The 16606-nt window shown below is 38.7% G+C and overlaps 1 pseudogene; it reads left to right on the forward strand.

The window, feature by feature from the left end:
* LOC134203954 (RNA-binding protein fusilli-like) overlaps positions 1–16606 on the forward strand; it is a 46172-nt pseudogene that overhangs the window by 15640 nt on the left and 13926 nt on the right.

The raw sequence follows: 16606 nt of genomic DNA on the forward strand, positions 1-16606 counted from the left end.
CGAATTCAGGACCACTAATGCTTCCTTTATACATTACAATGGAACAATGTTCACTATCACATCGAAAGTTTTTACTAATTTCTTGTTACTGAAAACTCCATTTATATACTAGACAATTTCGTAGAATTTTCAAAGGTTACCGAACAACTTCTGAGAGGAAATTTTCGGATTGCCGAGCAACATTTCGGTAATTAGGAAACAATCTCGGGTTTTTGCAGAAAGAATTTCATGAGATAATGTGCAAAGAATATTCCAAAGAGATGTTAAAGAATTCTTCGATCAATAATAGTTTTTCTTAAAATCCAGAGATTTTTTGAAGAAATATCAAATATTTTCCTAAGAAAATCTGAAGAGTAGCTCGGAAATCTCTTGAATATTCTATACAGTTTCCTGAGAAAATTCGAGAGAAACACTACTGCCGTACAGTGGACGAGTTTAAAAAAGACGATAAAGGTAAAACATGGTTTAAAATGACAATAATTTGGTTTATTTCACTTTATACATATGATATTACCATTTTCAACTGAATTCATAACAATAGTGGTGATTGGAGCATTCCAACATACAACTTTGACAAATAAAATATGGTATGAACTATGGTCATAATTCGTAGATGGATCTGCGAAGATAAAACCTAGGGAATGGTAAATGTCAAAGTCGCCATAGTTAAGAACAAATATTTTTAAAACTCCATATATAGAACATATAGGTACAGTTCATATGTGAGACACAATTGAAAAACCGCATGTAAATCGTATAGTACCAAAATTGTTTAATACATAATAATGAAACATGTACCAGTTAGGCACTGGTCTTAATTTGGTTCCTTCTTAATTTGGAGGAGATTAAAGGTGTATACTGTCATATGCAGTGGCAAAAACTCACTCTCAAATCTCATCCACGATTCCCAAATCAGTAAGCGAGGCAAACCCCACTGATCCATGGTCGGGAATCGTCCATGATTCATTCGCGAGTTTAATCATTGGTGCATTTTGTAGATTCTTCTTTATTAAATTCGTCGGAATAACTTTTCTTTGCTTAAAACAATGGATAATAAATCCAACGAAACATAAAATAAGTTTCGATTGGGTTTGACATCTTTTTGGGCGAAATTATTTTTCAGCGAATGGGCGGAACGGATGCGACTTTCCGTGCAAAAACTTCCCAATGTTCTCCATGTCGAATCGCAAACCGAGTCAGATCGCGCATGAGGATGCAGGAGTAGAGATTAGAGCATGATTCTACCAACACGTCATATAGAGATATGGTTCACTGATCATTACACATTTTGTGGTGATGTGATGTCCTTATGGTATAATGCACTAGTGCAAGAATCGAATATTTGCCTACGACTCTCGATACATCTCCATCGATACCTACACCGACCACGCCCTTGCAAGACATATAACACTTTTAGGCGAATTTACAAATAATAATTATTTACTTGAATGGTCGACTGTTTATTAAGTTTTAACTACGAGTTTTGAGGATTAAAAACAAGATTTTTTATTTGTCCAACGTTTAACCCCGTATCAAAACGTTGGACAAATAAAATCTTTATTTTAATTCAAGTGCAACGTAGTTTTCCAGTTGAAAAATAATTATTATAATTGAATACGCGCGTACGTGATCGCATTATTTAATTAATAACATTTCTAGCAATAAATTTTCCAGATCCCATTGCTCTTAGTGGTTGAACCTTCTACATATATTCGGACTCATCAAAAGTTCTTTTCTTCTGGTTCTACTCTTTGCCTCTAACCATCTTCCTGGAATAACTTTTGATTCAGCCTGTCTTATTTGGTACTTTCAGAAACTTTCAACGGCTTTCGTACATGTCAGTCCATGCACAACAAATTTGCAGACTTACAGCCGTGATACGATTGATATAATCCAAATCAATCAATAAAGCCTATTTCAAGCTCAGGGTGGGTCTGACAGGTTTCCTGGCACTCATTCCAAAGGCACATGTGTGGTTCGGACAGGAAACAGTATTCGGAATGGTTCCCCGGCAAGGGTCACTTTTTTGATGATCGACACTAATTTGTGTCAAACTTCATGATTGCTGAAGAACATGCTTGGAATAAGAGTCTGTTCGAGTGTACATGGGTGCGAACAGGTTCCGGAGAACTTGATTCCTCAACCGTGATATTTATTGATGTGTTCAATCCCATCTTTGCGGTATGTCAAACTTATGATGATTCCTACAAAACCTATCAATTGAGAAGATTTCGAGGCACGAAGAAAATGGTTTGGACGCGTTCCCACAGTATTTCAGCGACCCTGCTCCTCAGTGTGAGGTAACTTTATAGTAAGACTTATGTGCCAGATTCTATGTTATCCAGATTTTTCACTTATGCCCTGAAGTCTGTAGAGTCTTCTTGAAGAGTCGCATCCATGTCGGATAGTTTATAATACTCAAGTATTATAGTTCCATTCGTTTGACATACGTCCGTAGAGGTAATGGCTTCAGATTACAAATAAAAGGTCCTAGGATCTATAGATCCTCTGAAAACCGTGGAACTCGTCCTCAGGAGTCTTGAATAAGCTATTTCATTATTTAGTCTACATCTGAACAGATGACACTGAATAACAAGTTGACGCTCCTGGCAGTTCGATGCCGCACTCTCCATCCTCGGAATGCGCCCCACGCTCGCCAAGTCGTTTTGAAATACGTTGGTCACATCTCTGCTACGCGCTCCACGCTGCCGTACCCATGCCGGATCGGGAAGCAAACACCATATTTGCAGGGCTAGGTGTCCGGCATATTGAAGCATGCCCTGCCACGTATGCTTCCGCTTTATACCTTCTTTGGATACTGAGTTCGCCAAAACAGCAATGGAGCTTATGATTCATCCTTCGCCGCCGCACACCCTCGTCTTCTAATAATCTGACCGCCAAAATGAGCCGGTGTTGCCAAGTTCCTCGAGCATCATTTTTCATGTCAGAGGGACTACCGGTCTTACTCGCGTTTTGTACATGACCGTAGTAGCCACGGACTTTACTAGATGATGTGCCTTGTTTCTCTTGCTACGATCAATAGCTTATATTACTAGCGGTTAGGCAAGGATCTAGGTAGAGAATTCATCCGATCTCCTCGAGCGAAGGTATCCCCGTCTATCTAACACTGCTTCAGCACGTACTTTGTTCCGACGCTTTCACCACCAGTCCAACTTTTGTGGCTCACGTTTTCAGGCGGATGCACAGTTTTGCTCTCTCTTGCGCATATGTTCCGCTGACAATGTCCATGTATTCGGGAAACAAATAAAATTGACTGGATCTGTTGAAAATCGTGACCTCCGCATGACACCTTCTAGCACTGCCAATGTTAAACGCACGAACGTACTGGAGTGTTCACCCAAAAGTCTTCACTATGCGTTTTGCCACAACCACCGTTGCGGCCGTTAACGAAGCCGCTGATAACTTCCCACGAAACTCGTTCACTAAGGTGACAGACGACGGAAGATGATCTGGGATATCACTTTAGAAGGGCATTATAGGATGGTGATCGCTCGAAAGTTCTCACATTCAGCTTGTCGCCTTTCTTGTGAGGGGATATAACCCTTCCTTTCACTCTCCGGTAGCTGTTCAGTTTCCGAGATTCTGACTATCAGTTGTGTGGCAAGGGCCAGCTTTTCCGGGCCCATCTGATGAGCTTAGCTCCGATACCATCTCTACCAGTGCTTTGTGGTCTTTAGCTGTTGATGCATCCTTAACTTCCCTCAAGGTGGGATGGTTGGCTTCCACCGCTGAACGATCAGCCTCCTCCGCTGCCTGACTTTCACCGCCTGTACTCTCAGCGCCAAATGTTCCTCGTAGTGCTGTCCACCTTTCGATCACCACGTTCGTCGCGTGCCATCCTTATCCGCACATTTCGGCTCGCGGCACGAAGCCTTGCGGGATGTACAGCTTCTGATGTTTCTGAGAAGGCAGCCAGCTGTTCCATCTCCTCGCACTCCTGCTTCCAGGCGGTTTTCTTCCTGAAAAGGCGGGTCTGCTGTCTCCTTCCGTCTAACTTCCATCTTCTGGGTACCTGTAGCGGACCGCCTGCGTCCTTTCCTCCAGAATCTGTCTGCACTCTTCCTCGAACCATCGTTCCGTCGACTTTGTACCACATATCATGTTGTTCCGCAACTCTCGTTAATGGCTGCTTTGCTGTATCCAAAGACCTCAAGAGGGCCTTGTCGAGCTTCACCCCTTCCTAAGCAACGCTGTTTAATCATCACTAGATAGTAGTCAGAGTCGATGTTAGCGCCATGATATGTCCAAGCGTCGATAATGTCGGAGATGTGCCAGTCCATCAATCAGGAACGTTATCGATTTTTGATTTTGTTATTATATAAGGTAATTTTATCAATTTACACGAAGCAGTAGATTTATCTCAAACATCATTTATAAAAAAAACTTTTTTCTGTATCTAAGTTGTGGATTATAGGACAATTTTACATATCTTATATTGTATGATTAGGTGATACTAAAAAACAGTATTGGATTCAATTTTTTCGTTTTATCATTTCTCGAAAAAGTTGTCTTCAGGTGACTTTAGAGCTCGAAAAATGCAACTTTGATGGTAAATATCAATATCTTTTTCCGATCAAAAGTTGAATCGTTTTTCTGTCAAAAATTACATTTTTTCTTTCAAAAAGGATATCTCCGTTAGGGACCAAAAAAATATGTTTACACGGCATTTGAAAGATAAATTAATATCTTTATTATGTCAAAAATTCAGATACGTTATTTTTTATCTCAAGTTTTCCAATTTTACTAAATCATGTTTTTTCAAATAAATTAATATAACTCGACAACGGAAAAAGACAGACGAATTCTTATAGAAAACACGCGTTTGAAAAGCCTTAAAAGTCTTCTGAGAAGGTGACATTTGTGAGAAATGAAAATAAAAATCTACAGCTCTAACACTTAAAAATATTGTTTTTTGAGGAACCTAATCCAATTAGGTAAAATTGTTCCTAAATCAGCAACTTAAGAGCTACGAAAAAGTTTTTGCAAAATTGATTGAATTAGTGCGCTACAACTTTGTAGAACATAACATGTCAATATTCTGAGAAATAAAAAATATTTTCAATTTTTTTATATGATGGCCGCCCTATTTTTGGTAGAACCATAATGATGCTCTTATTTCGAACAATTTTTAGAACAACAGTTTTTTCTAAAAAATATAGTTTTGGCGTAAAGTTCATCTCTCGTAAATCTGTATCCTGGACCATAGTGAGTGGTACTTCTCCAGGTACCGATACGGAAGGCTCTAAGTGGTAGGTGCTGCGAATGGCACATATTGGATGAGCGAAATCAATTACGTCATAGGCCGTCGTTCGTTAGTCGCTGGGCGTTGAACTTTCTAACAGTCGTTATTCAACTCCTCCTCTTGGCAACCTGAGATTCGTGATACTCACGCTCCTGCAGCGTAGAATGCGTCCTTATCATCATCTGCTTCCGGAGGTGGGCTGAGCTGAGAGGATGCTAAACTTGAAGAATCTGGCCTTTCGGCGCATATCGCCCTCATTAAGAAAGCTCCAGCTCGTGTGGCCGCAGCTCTGGTAGATGATATGATTACCTCAAAAGTTCACACCTATGTGATCCCTTCCAACAAACTTTCCTTCAGCGCTACGATGCCGAATCATGGTCCTAAGCACATCGGTGAGTATGCGTGTGCTCTCGATGAAGTTGAGAGATTTGCAGTTCAACGAACTGAGTTTAAAATCGCTAATCCCTTTCGTTGTAGTGGTCTTCGCCGATTGCTGCATTGCCGGCCAATCGGTTAAAAAAATACCTAAACTCACCTGAGATTATTCCTGAACAAGGTATAATTGTGATTCTCTTCCAGTTTTAAAGACTAGAATCTAACCGGTCTATTGAAGTGCATAACGACAAAGCGGTGGGGCGATGAACTTTGTTAAAACTTAAAAATCACTCTAATAACGTTAAAAAAATACCGCGGTTAGAAAGCAAACAAAGGAGTAATGATTTTTTGAAGTCATTTAGTCACTAAAAGATCTAGGAGAATGAGGTTAGTTGACAGATTCATCAATACGTTACCTATTGATGATGTTAGTCTGCGGAATTGTTGGATTCGTCCGATCGACGTTTGGCTTTTGCATGCAGTAGAAGCGGATGGGTCATTTGAGAAATTGGTGTGATTGACTAATACAATTTTAAAACGATCTCTTTGAGCTCTTTCTGTTTTATGGGAATTTGTAATGATTCAAACCCTATCAATAATAATAAACTGCAAATTTAAACAATTACTCCGGCAAAGATCTAACTACTGCACACGATATCTTCAAGTGGCCATCATAGGCTAGTCCATTGCTCTAGTCAGTCCTAGTAGGGGAACGAGGGACGGCGTTCAGCTCACAAACTACCACGTAGTCTAACTGAATGCGAGCGTGAAATTTTAATTCTTTCAACTTTTTTTCATATTTACAAGAAATAACGCTCATCGAGACAATAAAAGTAGTTCATCAACGAAAGGTTTATCCATCATACATTTATTCAAACTTAAAACAGACATTCTCCAGCGTAAAGATAAGGTAGCGTTGGAATTACGGCATTTTCTCGACTTCATGGACATAGGCAAGTTGTATTGCCACCAATACAAATGTTGAATGAATATTAAGCTCTGAGATTCAATTCTCAGCTGTGGCTATATAGAATGTCAGCACCGTGTCAGCACTGCTGAGAGAATGTTTATTTTTGATAACCGGAATCATCTTCTTCGACAACTTCAAGAATAAATCATTCCTCATTACTCGATTAATCTCGTTTTTTACCTTCTTTCAATTGTTTGCCTGCTTTTTCAGAGGTGGAGTGTCTGCTTTGATCGCCACAGGGCGCGCGTAACGGCGAAGCATTAGTGGTTCGTTTGCAGGAACAACGTGACATGGCGCTCAAACGACACAAGCATCACATTGGCAATCGGTACATTGAGGTACGTTGTCTAAATCGATTGATAGATTCAGTTTTAACTACATTTGGACAATGAAAATTTCTACTTGCCAGGTGTACCGCGCATCCGGGAAGACTTCCAGCGTCGCCGGTGGAGCATCAATGAGGCGCAGGCGTTTCTCCAAGTCTCAGGTCATCATTCGTGCGAGGGCTTCCATACGATTGCACGCCAAACAAGTGGTAGGTATGCGGTATGACATCCACGTGTGAAGGAAATCAATTCAATCGTTGTTATTTCATGTGAGCTCGATTCTTTGCCAATGGCGAAACAGCTGCACCGTGCGGACGGTCGATGGAATACTGTTCGTGAAAAGCCAGATGGTCGGGCTACCGGAGATGCGTTGTATTTTCGCAGGAAACTGATGCCCCGAAGGCGTTGTCCAAGCATCGGGAATCGATCGGACAGCGCTATATTGAGCTGTTCCGCAACGACAGCCGAGGTTCAGCAGGTGAGTTGAAAATACTTGTGGAGTTTTTTAGAACTAACTTGTACAAATGAGATATTGTTTTAAAATTGATATTGCTTAGAAGGAAGGTTTATGGTAAGAACATTAAAGAGGATAAACGAGACTTTTAATGGTGACATTTTTTTTCTATAACAGGTACTGAACAGGTCGATGGATTCTAAGACGTCGAGCCGCGGCCACATTGATTGTGCATTGCACCAGTGCAGAGATGCCGTTGCTCTCGCAGCATGTGATTAGTACAGAGAAGAACTGTCTGATTACGAGGGCTACCGTACGAGTAAGGTGGAAAGTATTTTACATCTTGAGGACTTTGTATAGCACATTGTCTACCAGGGAGTGCATCTAGTTTACAACGCACAGGTAGGTGTTGCTGTATGTTTTTTTATTGTGTTTGGGATATTTCTTTAACATTTGGTTGATGGTAAAAAATGTTATTTTGTGGCTATGTACAGGTCAGTTTAACGGGAAGCGTTCATCCAAATGGATTCGGAGACAGCCGCTCACCAGCGGCTCAACAAAAGCACCATAAAAACATGATGTTCGGTAAAAAGCAGCGATATATTGAAGTGTTTCAGTGTTCTGGTGACGATATGAACATGGTCCTGAACGGTGGATTCAGCACCGACGAATATCTCCAAGCGCGCGCTGTTATCACCCGGTATGTTACTCATGCGCGCAACAGCCGCCAACACAAACTCATCAGCACAGCAAGCCTGTTCCCCGTTATCTGTTCCACCTCCGCTACCGTCGATCCCCCTCCACTCCCCAAATGATAGCACAACAGCAAGCTCATTTTAGCACAGCATAGTCTGATGGCTCGTGCCGCGCCGCGCTGCAGCCGCCCAACAACAAGAGCAATACTTGTCAACATCTTGCAATGCACCCAACCCACTCGACGGGTGCAAATTCTGCCGCTGTGACGCAAGCCCCGCCTACCTGCAACGGCGACGACGATGACCCATCCACTGGGGCTACTCAATGACTCACACGCACGCTCCACCTCCTACTATGGCTAACATGAACCAGGAGCTGGCGGTATTCCAGTCACCTAGCAGGGGGGTGTTCGCCTCAATATCCGCAGTTTGTGTTCATGCCACGGCATATGGTTCTCGGCGGATTCCCTGTTGGTTTCATGCCACCAGGCATGAGTCCAATGCACTTTCCTGGAGCGGCCACCGCTGCTGCAGCAACCGGTGCCTAACCGCAATTGCTACTCCAACCGAATTGCATCCCGGTACATTAGCCACTCGGCCGCGCCGCTAATGCTCAACAACAGCATGCGCTGCCTTGACGGCCAACGCCGCCAGTGCTAAGCCCCTACAAGCATCACGCCTACGACAATGCGTTTCGCAACGACCTCCAGCTAACAGCAACCACGGGCACGAAACGTGCTCTATGGCGGTAATCAGGCGGCTGCGGCGCTGCTGCGACGGCGGCTCTCTATACGCCCTATTACCATCCCCACATATGGAAGGCAGGGTGTTGCATTACGTTAAATTATTTTTAGGGAAGTGTTGTCTTTAATGACCAATTTAGTCAATTGTACTAAATATTACCAATTTATTTTATAGTAGCTTGCCTTTTATTAAATTGTGAAATCATTCCAATAGTTTATAGTTAGATACGCTGTAATATCTAAAACGAATCATTCCATCCACTGCTTTTGATGCAGCTACTGTTATTTAGAACACAAAGTTGTTGACTATAAGACATTTAGAGCGCGGTTTGATCAAACGCACTCACAAAGAAGACTCTCTTCCAATCAATAGACGCTACTAAAAGTACTTATTAGAAAATGATTCATATACACTATTTCACATATAATAATAATACTTTGTTTATATATTATTGAACTCTTTATATACACAAAACCATTCCATAAGCGAAAGAGCTTACATGACATGAATCCCTTGTCCTCCCACCGTGATTTCTTCTCCACTATCTGACTTGGTTTCGGCAACTAGAAACACAAATGGAACAGTCTAATCCTACTACGAATTAACATTAATCTGGTTGTTTCAATTTCAACCTGCTACATGTGATCAAAACACCTACACCCCAACACAAATGGAACGTGTTGAGGGTACCTCATATAATAGTAATGATTGCTGCTGTGTGTTTATAAGTAGTTGGGTCTCATCCTACTATAAAAAATCCATACAAATCAAACACCGGGGTTGAATTATTATAGCTACTATCGTTATGTAAATAATTTCGTTGTAAGGCGCCTGGATCCCAGAGGGTGAGAATTATAGACTGGAGAAGGATTAATCGTGAATGAGCATTTGTGTGAGATGGATCTGCAGCTCATCACTGATATTTTTGCAATGTTAGGATTAGAATTTTCATTTATATGATTAAAATGCCTTGTTAGTGAATTCTAAAATCTAAGACTAAATTACTTAAGGACTAAGTTTTGAGTTTTGTTTTTAACCGTTACTGTTATCCTTTTCCGTACACTGAATCAAACACACGCAATACATTCACGACATATATCAAATTTAGTTTACAAGGTAACATTAGGTACTTAATTTTAGACCAACTATCTAAACATATTCCAATTAAAAGCACCGAAAGAAAACACAACACGCATTTCGAGACATGATTGTTTTCTATTAACACTCAAAAGCATTAAATTGGTCATCAGAAAACTAATTAAGGTTACTTAATCGCATTTTTTGTCTTCCGAAGGAAACGCGCTTATAAACCATTGAAAGTGCGATTACATCTTTTTCATCATTGTCACATTGCTCGTTCTGTTGTAGATGAAATTCAGCCACCCTAGCTACATTCTAATTCGCGATAAGGCCTCCTTATCGTAACATTGCGCACACAAACTTCTAATTACAATTTACACTGTTGTTGTTGTTTGTCTTCCTAAAACAAAAGAAAACGAAGTTTATGTGGTAAAGCTGACGGTGAAAGGGAACTGTGTCGGTTTGGATGGAACGCGACTGTGCGTGCAAATACGAAACTGGATTGTCTCCTTTTTCTTTGAACCGTACTAAAAGATGTAGTCTACGTCATAACTACATTTATTTATGCAATATTTACAGCAGCTTGTCGTTTTTGGAAAATGAAAAAGGTCAAACGAAGATTAAATCGTACTTTTTCTTATATAGTGAGATATTTGTTGTTTAGTATAGTTTTGTAATAATTAAATGTTGTAAAGGCAGAACGGAAATTCGAACGCAAGAATGTGTGGTTGATGCACTTTTTAATTTGAAACTTTATGGATTATCGTTTGTTTTACTATCTGTCACTACTCCTATCACTATTCTATAACTTTACCATTCATATTCAAAATACATTTCTGTTTCTGAATTAAGATATGGCACCGTCCATGTATCGGTTGTGTTTGGAGGGCTGTTTAAATTAGTAAAAACCGAAAAGGTTCGTGTTTGAAATTTCGACTTCTGTCTTCCGAAATGTAGAGGCAGCATCGATCACAGTTTTCAGAGCGCTAGAGGTCGAAAAAGGCAAACTTAGATATTGTTATGTCTGTTTTAAATTGAAGAGAACACCAATTTTATCTTTTGCTCAGCTAAATAGTCTGTTTATTTTTCTTAGATTGTGTCCGTAAATAAGCTTAAAGATGTACCAAGTAGAATTAATATTTTTCATCGATTTATTTTTTCATATTTTATTAATAAGCGGAGAAACTTTAATACAATTTAATATATAACAAAATGAAACATCCATAATGTGGTTGCAGTTTATTTATACCCATCTGCTCTTCTGTCCTTTCTGTCTGCATCGCTATTCGGTTAGGTCTGTTTATAAGCTTCTATTGGTTGAAAGACTAATTAATGTGGTTCACTTTCATTATTTTTGTAAAATTTTATAGAATTAATGTTTAAAAGTTACAGAATAAAGTATATAGTTGCAAATAACAGTATTCCGGTTGTACACCGCCAGTTTGTTATCCACTAAATTGAACTTCCTTATTTTTGATATTCAACGAACTTCATTACAAGAATTTACCAACATCTATTACCTTCTTTCATTACCAATAGAGCCTTATCTTTCAGCAACACTTTCATCGCTTCCGCCTAGAAGTCTCGTGAATGATCTTAGGTCCCTATTAGTCGCAAAAAGACTCTTCGGTTATAGGTTATGATCGAAAAGTACTGTCTGTGCCTGTCATCTGTCGCTGGTCTAAACAAAAGTACAAATAGCAAATCGTTTAACCAGCTGCCACTGACTATTGTGTATTAGGCAACCAATTAATACAACGACCACTCGGACGCATTATTAACTTCGAAGGGACCCTGCATCAACAATGTATTGAGTTTGGTCGGCTTAGAAAGTAGTCAAATGTGTATCAGTCATAGGCAGTTACCTCTTATCAGTAATTTTGCCTCACCGTATGCTTGTACTAAAACTTTAATATTTATGTGCCCATCCACATCGCATTTATCGGCAGTGCTACAAGCTCTCGCCAAGTAACCTTCTCCCAGATTGGTTGCAGTGCGCTTGAACTGTCACCGTTTGTGTGTTGTCATAATCTCGGAACCAAAACGATAGCAACGAAATTGGTGAAGTGTGTATGGTGTGTGCATTGGCGTGGCGGGTTTACTTATTCATTTTCGGCGCAGACACATTACAAGAATTAACGCGGTGTAACGGTCGTGTATGGTGCTCGCCTGAGAGGACGGAATGCTGTAACGGAAACACGGATAACAAACAATAGACCAACCTCTCAAAGACGACCACCATGCCCCTAGGGAACAAACGTATCATCTGGATAGCGGTGTTTGTGTAACCGGTCATACAACAAATCGAGTTTATTTGTGCGTGCGTGTTACAGCCTCGCCTACTGCGCGCCATTTGTCTAAACCAACAATCGAATCGAAGGATCACCACCTACCTATCAACCATACTAGCTTAAAATATTACTACCACAACAACAACTAAAGCAGCGCGTGTTTCTGGCCAGAGTATATTCGGTGGTTTGGGGCAAAATCCTCTTTATCATGCAATGGTAAATAATATTATTATATAATTTGCATCTACGGTGAGTGTTTTAATTTTATTCAATTTTGTATCTACACATTCTTTTGTTCTGTTTTCATTTCTTTTCTTAACCCTAGTTTTCTTGTTTTTCCTCTATTCTCTCTTATCATTTCACATTGACTGTCTAATTAACTCCACTTGTTTTCCAAGTCCTAACCTGTCTACCGCTTATTTTCCATTATCGTTCTTTAGTTTATTCTTTGTTTCCATAAAGTCACAAACAATTCCCGCACCAATCCTTCACGCATTGTTATACTCCTTATTATTCCTTTCCGGTAGCTGTTATCAACACTAGGGTCGGAAGATATAAATTTACATTTAAATTACATGTGGGTAACGGTAAACAATTCTAAACTTATGCATAACCTGTGTCCAATTAAAGTGCTTTTAATTTTAATCTTCGTATTCTGATGGCAATGTTGTTGACTCTATATGATTATTGTGTTTTAGAGGGTTCTGCTACGGTGTATGATGTCAATCAGTGTGAAAAGCATGAGATTTAGCTAAAATTGAATGGTAGATCTAGTTTGGAGCCTTAATGGGTAACATCATTGATCATTTGCGGTAGGAATTATTATGCTTATCAACGCTTCATTAAAAGTTGTCATCAATCAGTATGACTTTGAATGCTTTCTGGGTTTCATTTGCAATCTTTAGTTCCAGTTCAGACCTGTTTGAATATTATTAAGCCATTTTATAGAAAACTCAAATGACAGGAGACCAAACACAATATTTACATTTTACAAGGAACATTTGAAAATGGATTGAAATGATGATGATGATGACGAATTGATGATGGTTTTCAGTAAATTTACCAAAACAAAGACGAGCGTTACTCAAAATTTCGATCAGCTGATCGAATCTGTCTCGTAAAATGGCTTAATAATGATTTGAGTGTATTACTTACGTGAAGTTAAACGATTTAAATGAATGGAAACTACTCATCTTCCAAACTTAGACGTACATGTTCGCATAGAATTAGAGGCGAAAGTATAGAATTGATAGTTCCGTTAGGATACGGCAGGCATGAAGAATGATTTCATAGAAGTCGATTTGAAAGCGAGCGGAGGCCATATTTGTGATGGCACATATCGAACGACTTCCTTCTGCCAAACTCCGTATGAAGGAGGGAAGATATCAGTGTGAAGCTGATATATCTCCACGACAAAAGGAAGGTGGCTTGATTTGCATTATGCCATCGCATGCAGAAGGATTTACTATCGATTAGTACTGTCTCCAAATTCCTTATGGTGATTATAGAATGCCAGAAAATCGGCCATTTTGTAAACCACGTTTTCCAATATTTTTTCAGCAGAGATGAAAGTAACGCGTATGGGGCTGAAATAATGGTAGATCGTTTAATTATGCTGAACAATCTTTGATTTTCGGCACTGTAGAAAACATTCCGCCAGATTTGGGCTTATTAAAATGTATGAGATAAACGTGTGGTGAAGAAATTCACCACGGCTTCATTCTATAATACATATGACATCAGCATCTAGTCGAATAGGATTTTTATTGCAGTTTGTTTTCTCCATGCGTCCGTCTCTCGTCCGCCTCTGATTCATGAACATGTACGTCTAAGTTTGGAAGATGATATTAGCATTTCCATAAGGTACAACAGCAAGTTGAAACGGTTTTTCAAAGTTGAAATTGAGGTGCAAAAAATCACTCTTTGATATTTTTGATTCCGTTTGGTGTTTGCTAGTTCATGCCAAAGATTATGCATAAAAATAAGCAACCTTAACTAACTTTTTTATAAATATTTTGTATATTGAATTATTTTTTAGACAGACAGTCTTTCAACTTGCCCCGTATCGGGGCAAGTTGAATACTCATTATATACAGACATAAACTAGTTTTGCCGTATTATTAACAAAATGTATGTACTCAGTGAGACAAAAAGCACAAGGTTGTAAAGGTAACTATAATACTGCCAGTATTCACATAAGAGTCCATGTAAGTTTTGACGATTTTGATTTGCTTTCAGAAATTAGCTTAAGATTGTCTCCTGTTTAAGAAAAACTGATAAAATAGTAGTTTTGTTCTAGAAATTTGAAAACAATCCCACCTTTGTTGTCTCATCTTGATATTTACTCCATAAAAATTGCATTCAGATTTTGATACATTGATTTTACACAAAAATAAACTTAAGTATGGTCTATTTAATTGTCCACAGCAATATATACAAATAAAGAATATTATGTAAAATTTTGGAAAAATAGCATTTTTTTAAATTTATTAGTTTTTTTGTATTTCTACATATAAAACAAGTTGAAAAATTCAACGACAAATTACTGGCGGAGAAAATGACATGTGACTCATATGAATAAGGGCAGTGTACAACAAAGCCACAAGAATTTTCAGAGACCAAATTCTGAGAACGCACTTTCTGAAAATTTATCAAATTGATTTCCTACTACTGGTGACCACTGGATTACTATTCAGGATGGTTCATTATTTCACTTGTATATTGTGCATTGAATCATTCGGTTGTTCTTCATAAATGCACATTAATTAATCAAGCAGATCTCTCATAAACTCTTCGATTGGAGAAATAGGCAGCTGGGAAAGCGAAAGGTGGAGTTAACGAAATGTTTAATACTCTATGTTTTATTTTTCTGATAGTCAGTGCCCAGTAGATTAAGAATCTAAACTGCATTTTAAACAGGACCCTTTTCATTCTAGTGGAGATTGTAGAGGGTTGATTATGACGAAATGAGGAAATTTATTACAGTTATTTTAGTTTGTCATGTATTTATAAATTTATGTTTTCCGAATATATGTATTTACGGACCTTCATCATGGTCCTTCATCTGGAAAAAATATTACTTTTAATTGCGAGGGTGACGTTTTGAATCGTTGTTTCAACTTGCCCGCACCACGCATTTCTATTTGCCCGATGAGTTAAACATGCGAAATATCAAACAACCAAAATACAAAAATTAAAACGGGTCTTTCATCGATTTTTCATATTCAATATGCTTATTCAACATTGAATGATTATCTCCGTGAAAATTTTATGAAAAACTCTTCAAACATCGTTTAAGACCTGTTTCATTGGCACGTCAAATATTTGGTTTGGATTTTGCAAAGGCGAAAAAAACAATAACAGGAATTGTTAAAGCTGCAATCTTCCGGGCATGGCAGTCAGAAGATGCGTCTAGGGGAGTAGTTTGTTGAAAAATAATCAGAGCATCGTCAGTTCCTCATCTAAATTACAGTACTGTTCAACTTACCCCGCATTTTAATCGCCTGGTGTACCTATCACTGTTTGAATATGTTGATTAATCAAAAGTATCTATGTAGTATCCGAAACCGTGACAAGGACACATACAAAATCGACAAAATCTGTTTAAACATTATAGAAGATTGAAAACTATGACATCTCACATTGACATGAAAATTGTTATGAACTTTTGATATGGCTGAAACTTAATGCTAACAAATTCCTCAAAAATGTTTATTCTCTGTAACTAATATAATATCTACATACCTTTTTCAACACATTTCCAAAAGGCCAAATTTTCAAAGAATCTTCTACAAAACCAAAGCTCAGGTAAATTAGCATGACAAACTCTCAGGTTTAAACAGGCCACTATAATTTTCGAATGGCATTTCGTTCGTTTTCGAAAATTTTTATTCGTCGTGATCTTAATCCTTGATCAAGGCGATTTTTAGAAATCGTCGATAATATTTTTAACGTTAATAACCATTAAATTCATTAAAATAAACGATTTTCGGTTTGTTGTTGTTCGGTACAGTTCTTGTTTTGTTTTCTCAAGAGCATCATGACACGGTCCCGCTAGACCCTCCACAGTGAGCAATCTACGCGCTAATACTATTATTTGCCATGCATCGAAGGCCTAGCCATATCCATGTCTTGTTTCTAGAATATCAGAAAACAACAAAACCGGGATTTAGATCTATCTCAAAACCATTTCAATCTAGATAATTTATTAGGTCTCAAGCGATATCATGTTCCTCGAACTACCATTGCTTCACTTGTCATAAGACGAGTTGTCACTTGTCATAAACTCGTATTATCACAAGTGAAGACATTCCACTAAAAGCTCGAAATAATTTTCTTACCAATGCTACCAGTTTTGAAAAGTTAGTACGTATTTAAGTCCCTTACTCGTTTTTTCCAGCAGTCAGTT

Source organism: Armigeres subalbatus, unplaced genomic scaffold (genome assembly GCF_024139115.2).
Source record: "Armigeres subalbatus isolate Guangzhou_Male unplaced genomic scaffold, GZ_Asu_2 Contig299, whole genome shotgun sequence".
NCBI lineage: Eukaryota > Metazoa > Arthropoda > Insecta > Diptera > Culicidae > Armigeres > Armigeres subalbatus.